The following is a 12,991-nucleotide window of genomic DNA, read 5'->3' on the forward strand; positions in this document are numbered from 1 at the left end:
CACACCCCCTCCAGCATTCATTACTTTCCTTTGCTGTTATGTTAGCCAATCTGCTAGGTGTGAGGTGATACCTCAGAGTTGTTTTGATTTGCATCTCTCTGATTATAAGAGATGTAGAACACTTCTTCATGTGCTTGTTAATAGTTTTGATTTCTTTATCTGAGAACTGCCTATCCATTTCCCTTGCCCATTTATCAATTGGAGAATGGCTTGATTTTTTGTACAATTGATTTAGCTCATTATAAATATGAGTAATTAAACCTTTGTCAGAGGTTTCTATGAAGATTTTTTCCCAATTTGTTGTTTCCCTTCTGATTTTAGTTATATTGGTTTTGTTTGTACAAAAGCTTTTTAGTTTGATGTAGTCAAAATTATTTATTTTACATTTTGTGATTCTTTCTATATCTTGCTTGGTTTTAAAGCCTTTCCCCTCCCAAAGGTCTGACATGTATACTATTCTGTGTTTACCCAATTTACTTATGGTTTCCTTCTTTATGTTTAATTCACTCACCCATTTTGAATTTATCTTGGTGTCGGGTGTGAGGTGTTGATCTATTCCTAGTCTCTCCCACACTGTCTTCCAATTTTCCCGGCAGTTTTTTATCGAATAGTGGATTTTTGTCCCAAAAGCTGGGATCTTTGGGTTTATCGTATACTGTCTTGCTGAGGTCGCTTTCCCCCAGTCTATTCCACTGATCTTCCTTTCTGTTTCTTAGCCAGTACCAAATTGTTTTGGTGACTGCTGCTTTGTAATATAGTTTTAGGTCAGGGACTGCAAGGCCCCCATCGTATGTGTTTTTTTTCATTATTTCCCTGGATATCCTTGATCTTTTGTTCTTCCAAATGAACTTTGTTATGGTTTTTTCTAAATCAGTGAAGAAGTATTTTGGTAGTTCAATGGGTATGGCACTAAATAGATAAATAAGTTTGGGTAGGATGGTCATTTTTATTATATTGGCTCGTCCTATCCATGAGCAGTTAATGTTTTTCCATTTGTTCAGGTCTAGTTTTAGTTGTGTGGCGAGTGTTTTGTAGTTGTGTTCATATAGTTCCTGTGTTTGTCTTGGGAGATAGATTCCTAAGTATTTTATTTTGTCTAAGGTGATTTTGAATGGGATTTCTCTTTCTAGTTCTTGCTGCTGAGCTGTGTTGGAGATATATAGAAAAGCTGATGATTTATGTGGGTTTATTTTGTATCCTGCAACTTTGCTAAAGTTGTTGATTATTTCAATTAGCTTTTTGGTTGAATCTCTAGGATTCTTTAAGTAGACCATCATGTCAATCCGCAAAGAGTGATAACTTGGTCTCCTCCTTGCCTATTTTGATGCCTTCAATTCCTTTATCTTCTCTAATTGCTACTGCTAGTGTTTCTAGTACAATGTCAAATAGTAGAGGTGATAATGGGCATCCTTGTTTCACTCCTGATCTTATTGGGAATGCATCTAGTTTATCCCCATTGCAGATGATATTAGCTGTTGGTTTTAGATATATACTGTTTATTATTTTTAGGAATGACCCTTCTATTCCTATGCTTTCTAGTGTTTTTAATAGGAGTGTGTGTTGTATTTTATCAAAGGCTTTTTCTGCATCTATTGAGATAATCATGTGGTTCTTGCTAGTTTGCTTGTTGGTGTGGTCAATTATGTGGATGGTTTTCCTAATGTTGAACCAGCCCTGCATCCCTGGTATGAATCCTACTTGATCATGGTGAATGATCCTTCTGATCACTTGCTGGAGTCTTTTTGCTAGTATCCTATTTAAGATTTTTGCATCTATATTCATTAGGGAGATTGGCCTATAGTTTTCTTTCTCTGTTTTTGACCTGCCTGGTTTTGGAATCAGTACCATGTTTGTGTCATAAAAGGAGTTTGGTAGAACTCCCTCTTTGCTTATTATGTCAAATAGTTTGTATAGTATTGGGATTAACTCTTCTCTGAATGTTTGATAGAATTCACAGATGAATCCATCAGGCCCTGGGGATTTTTTTCTTAGGAAGTTCTTTGATGGCTTGATGGATTTCAATTTCTGATATGGGATTATTTAAGAATTCTATTTCCTCTTCTGTTAGTCTAGGCAGTTTGTATTTTTGTATATATTCATCCATTTCTCCTAAATTGGTGTATTTATTGCCATATAATTGGGCAAAGTAATTTCTAATGATTGCCTTAATTTCCTCCTCATTGGAGGTGCTGTCCCCCTTTTCATCTTTAATGCTGTGAATTTGCTTTTCTTCCTTCCTTTTTTTTAATTAGATTGACCAGTACTTTGTCTATTTTGTTTGTTTTTTCAAAGTACCAGCTTCTTGTCTTATTTATTAAATCAATAGTTCTATCACTTTCGATTTTATTAATTTCTCCCTTAATTTTTAGGATTTCTAATTTTGTTTTCTGCTGGGGGGTTTTAATTTGATCGCTTTCGAGTTTTTTCAATTGCATTTCCAATTGATTGATCTCTGCTCTCCCTTGTTTGTTAATATAAGCTTTCAGGGATATGAATTTGCCTCTGATTACCGCTTTGGCTGCATCCCAAAAGGTTTGAAAGGATGTTTCGCCATTGTCATTTTCCTTGATGAAATTATTAATTGTTTCTATGATTTCTTCTTTAACTAAACGGTTTTGGAGTATCATATTGTTTAATTTCCAATTGGTTTTAGATTTGGTTTTCCATGTACCATTACTAATCATTATTTTTATTGCCTTGTGATCTGAGAAGGCTGCATTCATTATTTCTGCTTTTCTGCATTTGTGTGCTATGTTTCTGTGACCTAATGTATGGTCAATTTTTGTGAATGTGCCATGTGGTGCTGAGAAGAAGGTGTATTCCTTTTTATCCCTATTTATTTTTCTCCATATGTCTATTAATTCTAATTTTTCTAAGATTTCATTCACTTCTTTTACCTCGTTCTTATTTATTTTTTGATTTGATTTATCTAAATTTGATAATGGTTGGTTTAAGTCTCCCACTAGTATGGTTTTATTGTCTATTTCTTCCTTCAATTCGCCTAGTTTCTCCATTAGAAATTTGGGTGCTATATTATTTGGTGCATACATGTTGATTAATGATAGTTCCTCGTTGTCTAGAGTCCCTTTTAACAAAATATAATTACCTTCCCTATCCCTTTTGATCAGGTCTATTTTTGCATTGGCTTTATCAGATATCATGATTACCACTCCTGCCTTCTTTCTATCAGTTGAGGCCCAGAAGGTCTTACTCCATCCTTTAATTCTGACCTTGTGGGTGTCAACCCGCCTCATGTGTGTTTCTTGAAGACAGCATATGGTAGGGTTTTGGATTCTAATCCATTCTGCTATTCGTCTACGTTTTATGGGTGAGTTCATCCCATTCACGTTCAAAGTTATGATTGTCATTTGTGGACTCCCTGGCATTTTGATTGCCTTCCCTAATTCTAACCTTTTCTTCTTCGGCTCTACCTTTTAGTCCAGTGATTTACTTTGAATCAGTGCCCCTTGTCCCCTCCCTTGATGTTTCCCTTTTTAGTCCCTCCCTTTTTCTTCCCTCCCCCTCCCCCCTCTCTTTCCCTCCCTTTTTGTTCTCCCTCTCCCCCTCCCCCCCTTGGTTTTCCCTTCTCCTTACCCTTGTTGGGTAAGATAGAATTCAAGATCCCAATGGATCTGGATGTTTTTCCCTCTCAGAGTTGATTTCCCTGAGATTGAGGTTTAAGTAACCCCCCCCTCTTCCTCTCCTTCTTATAGGAGTTTTCTTCCCCTCCCCTTCCCATGTGAATCTTTGTGTGAGAACCATTATTCTATTTGGTCTTTCTTTACCCCCTATTTATACATTACATTTTCCCCACATGTTAGTATACATGGATTGATATAAATGGATTCATATAAATATAAATATCAATTGTACAAAAAATCAAGCCATTCTCCAATTGATAAATGGGCAAGGGAAATGGATAGGCAGTTCTCAGATAAAGAAATCAAAACTATTAACAAGCACATGAAGAAGTGCTCTACATCTCTTATAATCAGAGAGATGCAAATCAAAACGACTCTGAGGTATCACCTCACACCTAGCAGATTGGCTAACATTACAGCAAAGGAAAGTAATGAATGCTGGAGGGGATGTGGCAAAGTAGGGACATTAATTCATTGCTGGTGGAGTTGTGAATTGATCCAACCATTCTGGAGGGCAATTTGGAACTATGCCCAAAGGGCGACAAAAGAATATCTACCCTTTGACCCAGCCATAGCACTGCTGGGTCTGTACCCCAAAGAGATAATGGACACAAAGACTTGTACAAAAATATTCATAGCTGCGCTCTTTGTGGTGGCCCAAAACTGGAAAACGAGGGGATGCCCATCAATTGGGGAATGGCTGAACAAACTGTGGTATATGTTGGTGATGGAGTACTATTGTGCTAAAAGGAATAATAAAGTGGAGAAGTTCCATGGAGACTGGAACAACCTCCAGGAAGTGATGCAGAGCGAGAGGAGCAGAACCAGGAGAACATTGTACACAGAGACTAATACACTGTGGTAAAATCGAACGTAATGGACTTCTCCATTAGTGGTGGTGTAATGTCCCTGAACAATCTTCAGGGATCTAGGAGAAAAAACACTATTCATAAGCAGAGGACAAACTGTGGGAGTAGAAACACCGAGGAAAAGCAACTGCCTGACTACAGTGGTTGAGGGGACATGACAGAGGAGAGACTCTAAACGAACACTCTAATGCAAATATTAACAACATGGCAATGGGTTCAAATCAAGAACACATGTGATACCCAGTGGAATCACGCGTTGGCTACGGGGGGTGGGGGGAAGGAAAAGAAAATGATCTATGTCTTTAACGAATAATGCTTGGAAATGATCAAATAAAATATATTAATAAAAAAAAAAAAGAATCCAGCAAGTGATTCCACTATGCTCAAATAGAATTTATACCAGGAAATGCAAGGCTGATTCCATTTTAGGAAAACCACCCACATCGTTGACCACATCAACAAGCAAACCGACAAAAATCACATGATTAGCGCCATAGATGCAGAAAAAGCCTTTGCTAAAATACAACACCCATTCCTATTGAAAACACTAGACAGCATAGGAATAGTAGGGCTTTGCCTAAAAATAATAAACAGTATATATCTACTAAAACCATCAGCAAACGTCATCTGCAATGGGGATAAACTGGAAGCCTTCCCAATAAGATCAGGAGTAAAACAAGGATGCCCATTATCACCTCTATTAGTTAACATTGTACTAGAAACACTAGCAGTAGCAATTAGAGAAGAAAAAGAAATGGAAGGTATTAAAATTGGCACGAGGAGACCAAGCCATCACTCTTTGCAGATGAGATGATGGTTTACTTAAGGAACCCTAGAGAATCAACCGAAATGTTACTCGAAATAATCAGCAACAAAGTTGCAGGATACAAAATAAACCCGCATGAGTCATCACTATTTCTCTCTCTAGATATAAAACCCATTTCAGCAGCAAGAATTAGAACGAGAAATAACATTTAAAATCACCCTAGACAATAGAAAATACCTAGGAATGTATCTGACGAGACACACACGGGAACTATATGAACACAACTACAGAACACTTACCATACAGTTAAAACTAGATCTAAAACAATTGGGAAAACATCGAGTGCTCATGGGTGGGACGAGCTAACATAATAAAAATGACAATCCTAGACAAATTAGTTTACTTTTTTGGTGCCAACGGCTATTGAACGACCAAAACACTTCTTTACTGAATTAGAAAAAAACATATCTAAGTTCATTTGGAAGAACAAAAGATCAAAGATATCCTGGGAAATCATGGGGGAAAAAAAGCAAAGGAAGGCGGACTTGCACTCCCAGATCTCAAACTATACCATAAAGCAGTGGTTATCAAAACAGTTTGGTACTGGCTAAGAGACAGAAAGGAGGCGCAGTGGTATAGACTTGGCGTAAATGATCTCAGCAAGACAGTCTATGACAAACCCAAAGACCCCAGCTTTTGGGTCAAAAATCCCTTATTTGAGTAAAACTGCTGGGAAAAATTGGAAGACAGTGTGGGAAAGAGTAGGTTACAACCTACACAAGGATAAATCCAGAATGGGTGAATGACTTGAACAGAAAGAAGGAAACTAAGTAAATTAGGGTGAACACAGACTAGTATACATGTCAGACCTTTGGGAAGGGAAAGACTTTAAAACCAAGCAAAACTTCCCAGAAAGAGTCATAAAATGTAAAATAAATAATTTCGACTACATAAAATTAAAAAGTTTTGATACAAACAAAACCAATGTAACTAAAAGCAGAAGGGAAGCAACAGTTTGGGTTACTCAAATTTACAACGAGCTAAATCAGTTGAACGACAAAAAAAAAAATAGCCATTTTCCAATTGATAAATGGGCAAGGGACATGAACAGGCAGTTCTCAGCCAAAGAAATCTAAACTCTTAATAAGCACATGAAAAAGTGTTCTACATCTCTTATAGTCAGAGAGATGCAAATCAAAACAACTCTGCGGTATCACCTCACACCTAGCAGATTGCCTAACAGGCCAGCAAAGGAAAGTAATGAATGCTGGGAGGGGATGTGGCAAAGTTGAGACATTCATGCATTGCTGGTGGAGTTCTGACTTGATCCAACGATTCTGGAGGGCAATCTGGATCTATGCCCAAAGGGCGATAAAAGACTGTCTGCATTCGATCCAGCCATAGCACTGCTGGGTTTGTGTCCCAAAGAGAAAATAAAGGAAAAAGACTTGTGCACGAACTTGTACATAGCTGCGCTCTTCGTGGGGGCCAAAAATTGGAAAACGAGGGGAATGCCCTTCAATTGGGGAGCGGCTGAACAAATTGTGGTATACTATTGTGCTAAAAAAGAATAATAAAGTGGAGAAGTTCCATGGACACTGGGACAACCTCCAGGAAGTGATGCAGAGCGAAAGGAGCAGAACCAGGAAAACATTGTCCACAGAGACACTGTGGTGGTACAGTCGAAAGTAATGGGCTTCTCCACTGGTGTCAATGCAGTGTCCCTGAACAAGCTGCAGGGATCTGGGAGAAAAAAAAAATAAACACTATCCACAAGCAGAGGACAAACTGTGGGAGCAAAAACCCCGAGGAAAAGCAACTGCTTGACTACAGGGGTTGAGGGGACATGATTGAGGAGAGACTCTGAATGAACACCCTAATGCAAATACCAAACACATGGAAATGGGTTGGAATCCCAGTGGACTCGTGCATCGGCTGTGGGAGGGGTGGTGGTGGGGGGGCAGGAAAAGATTATGACCTTTGCTTCCAATGAAGGATGTTTGAAAATGACCAAAGAAAATAAGTGTTAAAAAAAAAGAAACAAACTCAAATACAAACATGAAGACTTTTCAATAAAAGGCAGAATTCATCCTTTATACTATTTCCAGCACTACAAGAACCTACAGTACACCTAAGGCTAAGGACATCTCAGTCCCAAAGTCATTCTGATAACTAACTAGCAGCCAGTTCTACAAATCATATTAACAGTCACTTTAACTCTGTTTTAAGCTGATACAATGAAAATAGGACCAAGACCTCCAATTCTGTCCCAACTATAACAATCTCGATGCAACAAACTCAAACAACCAAGAAAGCTAAGGAAATCGCAGGCCAACAGCATTCTGAAACTGAAGTAAGACCCAATTATATATAGTCGATTAATGTGAACCTTAACCATCGGTTTTAAACGAATACAAAGCAATTAGGATCCAAAACTCAATCACTGTCCCAAATGTAACTCTCACGATGAAACTAGTTCAAATAGGAACAATCCTAAAGTTTTCTATAAAAGGCAGAGTTCATACTTTATCCTATTGCAGCACAAACAAGCTAGCATACACCTAAAGCCTGTGAAAGCTCAGTGCCAGGGCCATCCTTACATAACAAAGTAAGACGCAGTGAGACAGAAAGTATATTACTCTGAACCTAAACCAGAGGTTTTAAGCTAATACAAAGCAATTAGGAGTAATAACATCATCTCTGTCCCAAGTGTAACTATCTCGATGAGAAAGGCAGAAGTTATGCTTTATAATATTTCTAGCACTACAAAAACCCACACTAGACCTAAAGCTAAGGAAAGCTAATACAAGGAAAAGAGGACCAAGAACTCCAACTCGGTTCCATATGTAACTATCTCGCTGAAACAGACTCGAATGCGAATACACATGAAGACTCTGCAACTCAAGGTAGAAATCACACTTTATCCTAACCCTACACTTACAAAAAGCTACACTACACCTAAAGCTTGGGAAATCTCAGTCCCACATCATTCTGGAACCAAAAGAAGACCCAATGCAACAAAGCATATTAAAATAAAATCAACCATAGGTTTAAAAATAATAGAAATCAACTAGGAGGAATAAAGCCAGCTCTGTCCCACATGTAACTATCCCGATGAAATAAACTCCAATCCGAGCAAACACGAAGACTCTTCAATAAAAGGGGGAAAAAAATCACACTGTATCCGTTCCCGACCCCTTCAGAAACCTACAATGCACCTAGAGCTTGGGAACTCTCAGTCCCACATCATCAAGGACAGGTTTAAAAATACGAGAAAGCAAATAGTTACATTTGGGACAGAGATGGAGTTATTGCTCCTATCTCGATGAAATAAACTCAAATCCGAAAAATGTGAAGACTCTTCAATTAAAGGGAAAATACACCTGCGGCTTGGGCCATCTCAGTCCCACATCATTCTCAAACCAAAATAAGACCCAAAACGTCAATGTATATTAAGCTTAACCTTAAACATAGGGTTGTTTTTTTTTTTTACTACTAGAAAGCAAATAGGAGCTATAACTCAATCTTTGTCCGTAATGTCACTCTCTCGATAAAACAAACTCAAATCCAAACAGTTAGGAATACTCTTCAATGAAAGGCAGAAATCAAACTTTATTCTATCCCTAGTGTTCCAAATAGCTACAATACACATGGTGTTTGGGAAATCTCAGTCCAACAACATTCTAAGAACAAGTCAACAAAGCATAGTTATAGTAACCTCAACCATTGGGTTTACATACTAATAGAAAGCAAATAGGCGCACTAAGACAATCTCTCTCCGAAATGTAACTATCGCGATGAAACAAATTCAAATGCGACAAGCGCGATGACTCCTCATTAAAACACCGAAATCCTACTTCATTATATCCCTAGAACGACAAAAAGCTACAGTGCACGTAAAACTTTTGAAAGCTCAGTCCCACAACATTCTGGACCAAAATAAGACCCAATTCAACAAGGTTGCTCATTTTAACTTGATCCGTAGGTTTTAAACCAGAGAAAGCAAGTAGGAACAAAAACTCAACCTCTGTTCCAAATGTAACTCTCGATGAAACAAACTCAACTACGAAGACACATGAAGAGTCGTCAAAGAAGGAGGAATTCATACTTTATCCTCTCCCTAGCACTACAAAAACCTACAGTACACCTAAAGTTTGGGAAAGCTGAGTCCCACATCATTTTGAAACCGAAATAAGATCCCAAACGACAATGTATATTAACAGTAACCTCAACCATAGGTTTTAATCTAAGAGCTAGCAAATAGGGGCAAGCACTCCATCTCTGTCCGCAATGTAATTGTTTCTCGATGAAACAAAGGCAAATCCGAACAGGAAGACTCTTCACTATAAAGCAGAAATCGCACTTGAGCTTTATCCCCAACCCTACAAAAAGCTACAGTCCACCTAATGCTTGGGAACGCTCAGTCGCACATCATTCTGAAACCAAAATAAGGCCCAATACTTCAATGTATTAACTTTAACCAAAGGTTTTAAACTAAGAGGAAGCAAATATGAGCAACAACTCCATTACTGTCCCAAGTGTCGATGAAATAAAACGCAAATCCGAACTAACCGGAAGACTTCATGAAAAGGGAAAATTCACACTTTAGCAGTTCCCTACCCCTTCAGAAACCTACAGTACACCTAAGGCTTGGGAAATCTCAATCCCACATCATTCTGGATCCAAACTGAGACCCAATACGTCCACGTAAGAACCTCAACCAGAGGTTTACAACTAATAGAAACGAACAGGAGCAAAAACTCCCGCTCTGTCCCAAATAGAACTAACTCGAAGAAACACACTCAAATATGAACAAACATGAAGACTCTTCAACGAAAGTCAGAACTCAAACTTTATCCTCTATCTGGCACTACAAAAAGCTACAATAGACCTAAAGCTTGCGGAAATCTCAGTCCCACATCATTCCGAGACCAAAATAAGACCCAATTCAACAAAGTACGTGAATTTTAACCTCATCAACTCAATCTCCGTTCCAAATGTAACTATCTCGGTGAAACCAACTCAAATCAGAACAAACATGAAGGGTCTTCAATGAAAGGCAGAAATCACTTTATCCTATACCTAGCACTACAAAAAGCTACAGTACTCCTAAAGCTTGGGAAATCTCTGTCCCACAACAAATAAGAAGACCAAATTCAACAAAGAATATTAATATTAACTTCAACCTTAGGTTTTAAACTAATAGGAAACAAGTAGGAGCAATAAACATGAAGACTCTTCAATAAAGGGCAGAAATCATCATATACTTACTTACTATCCCTAGCAGGACAAAAAGCTACACAACACGTAAAGTTTGTAAAATGTCAGTCTAACATCATTCTGAAAGCAAAATAAGACCCCATGCGTCCAAGTATGTCACTATTCACCTCAACCTTAGGTTTAAAACTAAAAAAGCAAATGAGCGCAATGACGCCATCTCTGCCGCAAATACAACTACTCCAAGAAACACACTCAAATCCGAACAAACATTCTCAATGAAAGGCAGAAATCAAACTTTATCCAATTCCCAGCCGAACAAAAAGCTAAAATACACCCAAAGCTTTGGAAATCTCAGTCCCACATCATTCTGAACACAAAATAAGACCCAATACGTCCACGTATGTTACTATTAACCTCAACCGTAGGTTTGAAACAAACACAAAGCAAATAGGAGCAAGAACTCAATTTCCGTTCCAAATGTAACTATCTCCATGAAACAGACGCAAATCCGAACAAGCATGAAGACTCTTCAATACGAGGCAGAAATCACACTTTGGCCTATACCTAGCACGACACCTAAAGATTGGGAAATCTCAGGCCCACATCATTCTGAGACCAAAGTAAGACCCAATTCAACAAAGTATATGAATATTAACCTTAACGACAGGTTTTAAGCTATTACCAAGCAAATAGGAGCAATAAGTCAATCTCTATCCCAACCGTAACTCTCAAGCCGAAACAAGCTCAAAGACCAAAGAACATGAAGCGGACGCTTCAATTAAAGGCATAATTTATACTGACTCCTGTCCCTAGGACTACAAACACCTACAAGACACCTAAAGCTGAGGAAATCTCAGTCCACAGTCCTTCAAAGCAAGACCCAGTTATACAAAGTATTTTAATAGTAACCTTTACAATAGGTTTCACGCGAATACAAAGCAATTAGGAACAAGAACCTCCACTCCGTCTCAATTGTACCTATCTCCATGAAACAAATTCAATATCCTGCGTGCGTATATTAGATCAATGAGGGCAGCGATCAATGAATTGGAAATGCAAATAAAAACACTTGAGCGCGAACCAATTAACCCCTCCCCCCCCAAAAAGAAAACCAAACTAATGAGCTTAAAAATTAAGGGAGAAAGTCATCAAATCGAAAGTGCTAGAACCATTGAACTAATAACGAAGACTAGAATTAGTCTTTGAAAAACAAACAAAATAGACAAAGTACTTGTCAATCAATCTAATTAAGAAAAGGAGAGAAGAAAAGCAAATGAACGTTCTCATAGATGAAAATTGGGACCTCACCGCCAATGAAGAGGAAATTAAGGCAATCATTAAAAACTACTTTGCCCAACTATCTGGCCAGAAATATACCCATCTAGGCGATACGGATGACTATTTACAAAAATATGAATTGCCTAGACTACCAGGAGAAGAAATAGAATCCTTTTTCTTTTTTTTATTTATTTTTTATTTTTATTTTTTTAATTTTTTAAAAATATATTTTATTTGATCATTTCCAAGCATTATTCGTTAAAGACATAGATCATTTTCTTTTCCTCCCCCCCCCACCCCCCATAGCCGACGCGTAAGTCCACTGGGCATTAGATGTTTTCTTGATTTGAACCCATTGCTTTGTTGATAGTATTTGCATTAGAGTGTTCATTTAGAGTCTATCCTCTGTCATGTCCCCTCAACCTCTGTATTCAGGCAGTTGCTTTTTCTCGGTGTTTCCACTCCCATAGTTTATCCTTTGCTTATGAATGGTGTTTTTTTCTCCTGGATCCCTGTAAGTTGTTCAGGGACATTACACCGCCACTAATGGAGAAGTCCATTACGTTCGATTATACCACAGTGTATTAGTCTCTGTGTACAATGTTCTCCTGGTTCTGCTCCTCTCGCTCTGCATCACTTCCTGGAGGTTGTTCCAGTCTCCATGGAACTTCTCCACTTTATTATTCCTTTTAGCACAATAGTACTCCATCACCAACATATACCACAGTTTGTTCAGCCATTCCCCAATTGATGGGCATCCCCTCATTTTCCAGTTTTGGGCCACCACAAAGAGCGCAGCTATGAATATTTTTGTACAAGTCTTTGTGTCCATTATCTCTTTGGGGTACAGACCCAGCAGTGCTATGGCTGGATCAAAGGGTAGATATTCTTTTAGCACCCTTTGGGCATAGTTCCAAATTGCCCTCCAGAATGGTTGGATCAGTTCACAGCTCCACCAGCAATGAATTAATGTCCCTATTTTCCCACACCCCCTCCAGCATTCATTACTTTCCTTTGCTGTTATGTTAGCCAATCTGCTAGGTGTGAGGTGATACCTCAGAGTTGTTTTGATTTGCATCTCTCTGATTATAAGAGATGTAGAACACTTCTTCATGTGCTTGTTAATAGTTTTGATTTCTTTATCTGAGAACTGCCTATCCATTTCCCTTGCCCGTTTATCAATTGGAGAATGGCTTGATTTTTTGTACAATTGATTT

The sequence above is a fragment of the Monodelphis domestica genome, chromosome 1 (genome assembly GCF_027887165.1).
Source record: "Monodelphis domestica isolate mMonDom1 chromosome 1, mMonDom1.pri, whole genome shotgun sequence".
Lineage (NCBI taxonomy): Eukaryota > Metazoa > Chordata > Mammalia > Didelphimorphia > Didelphidae > Monodelphis > Monodelphis domestica.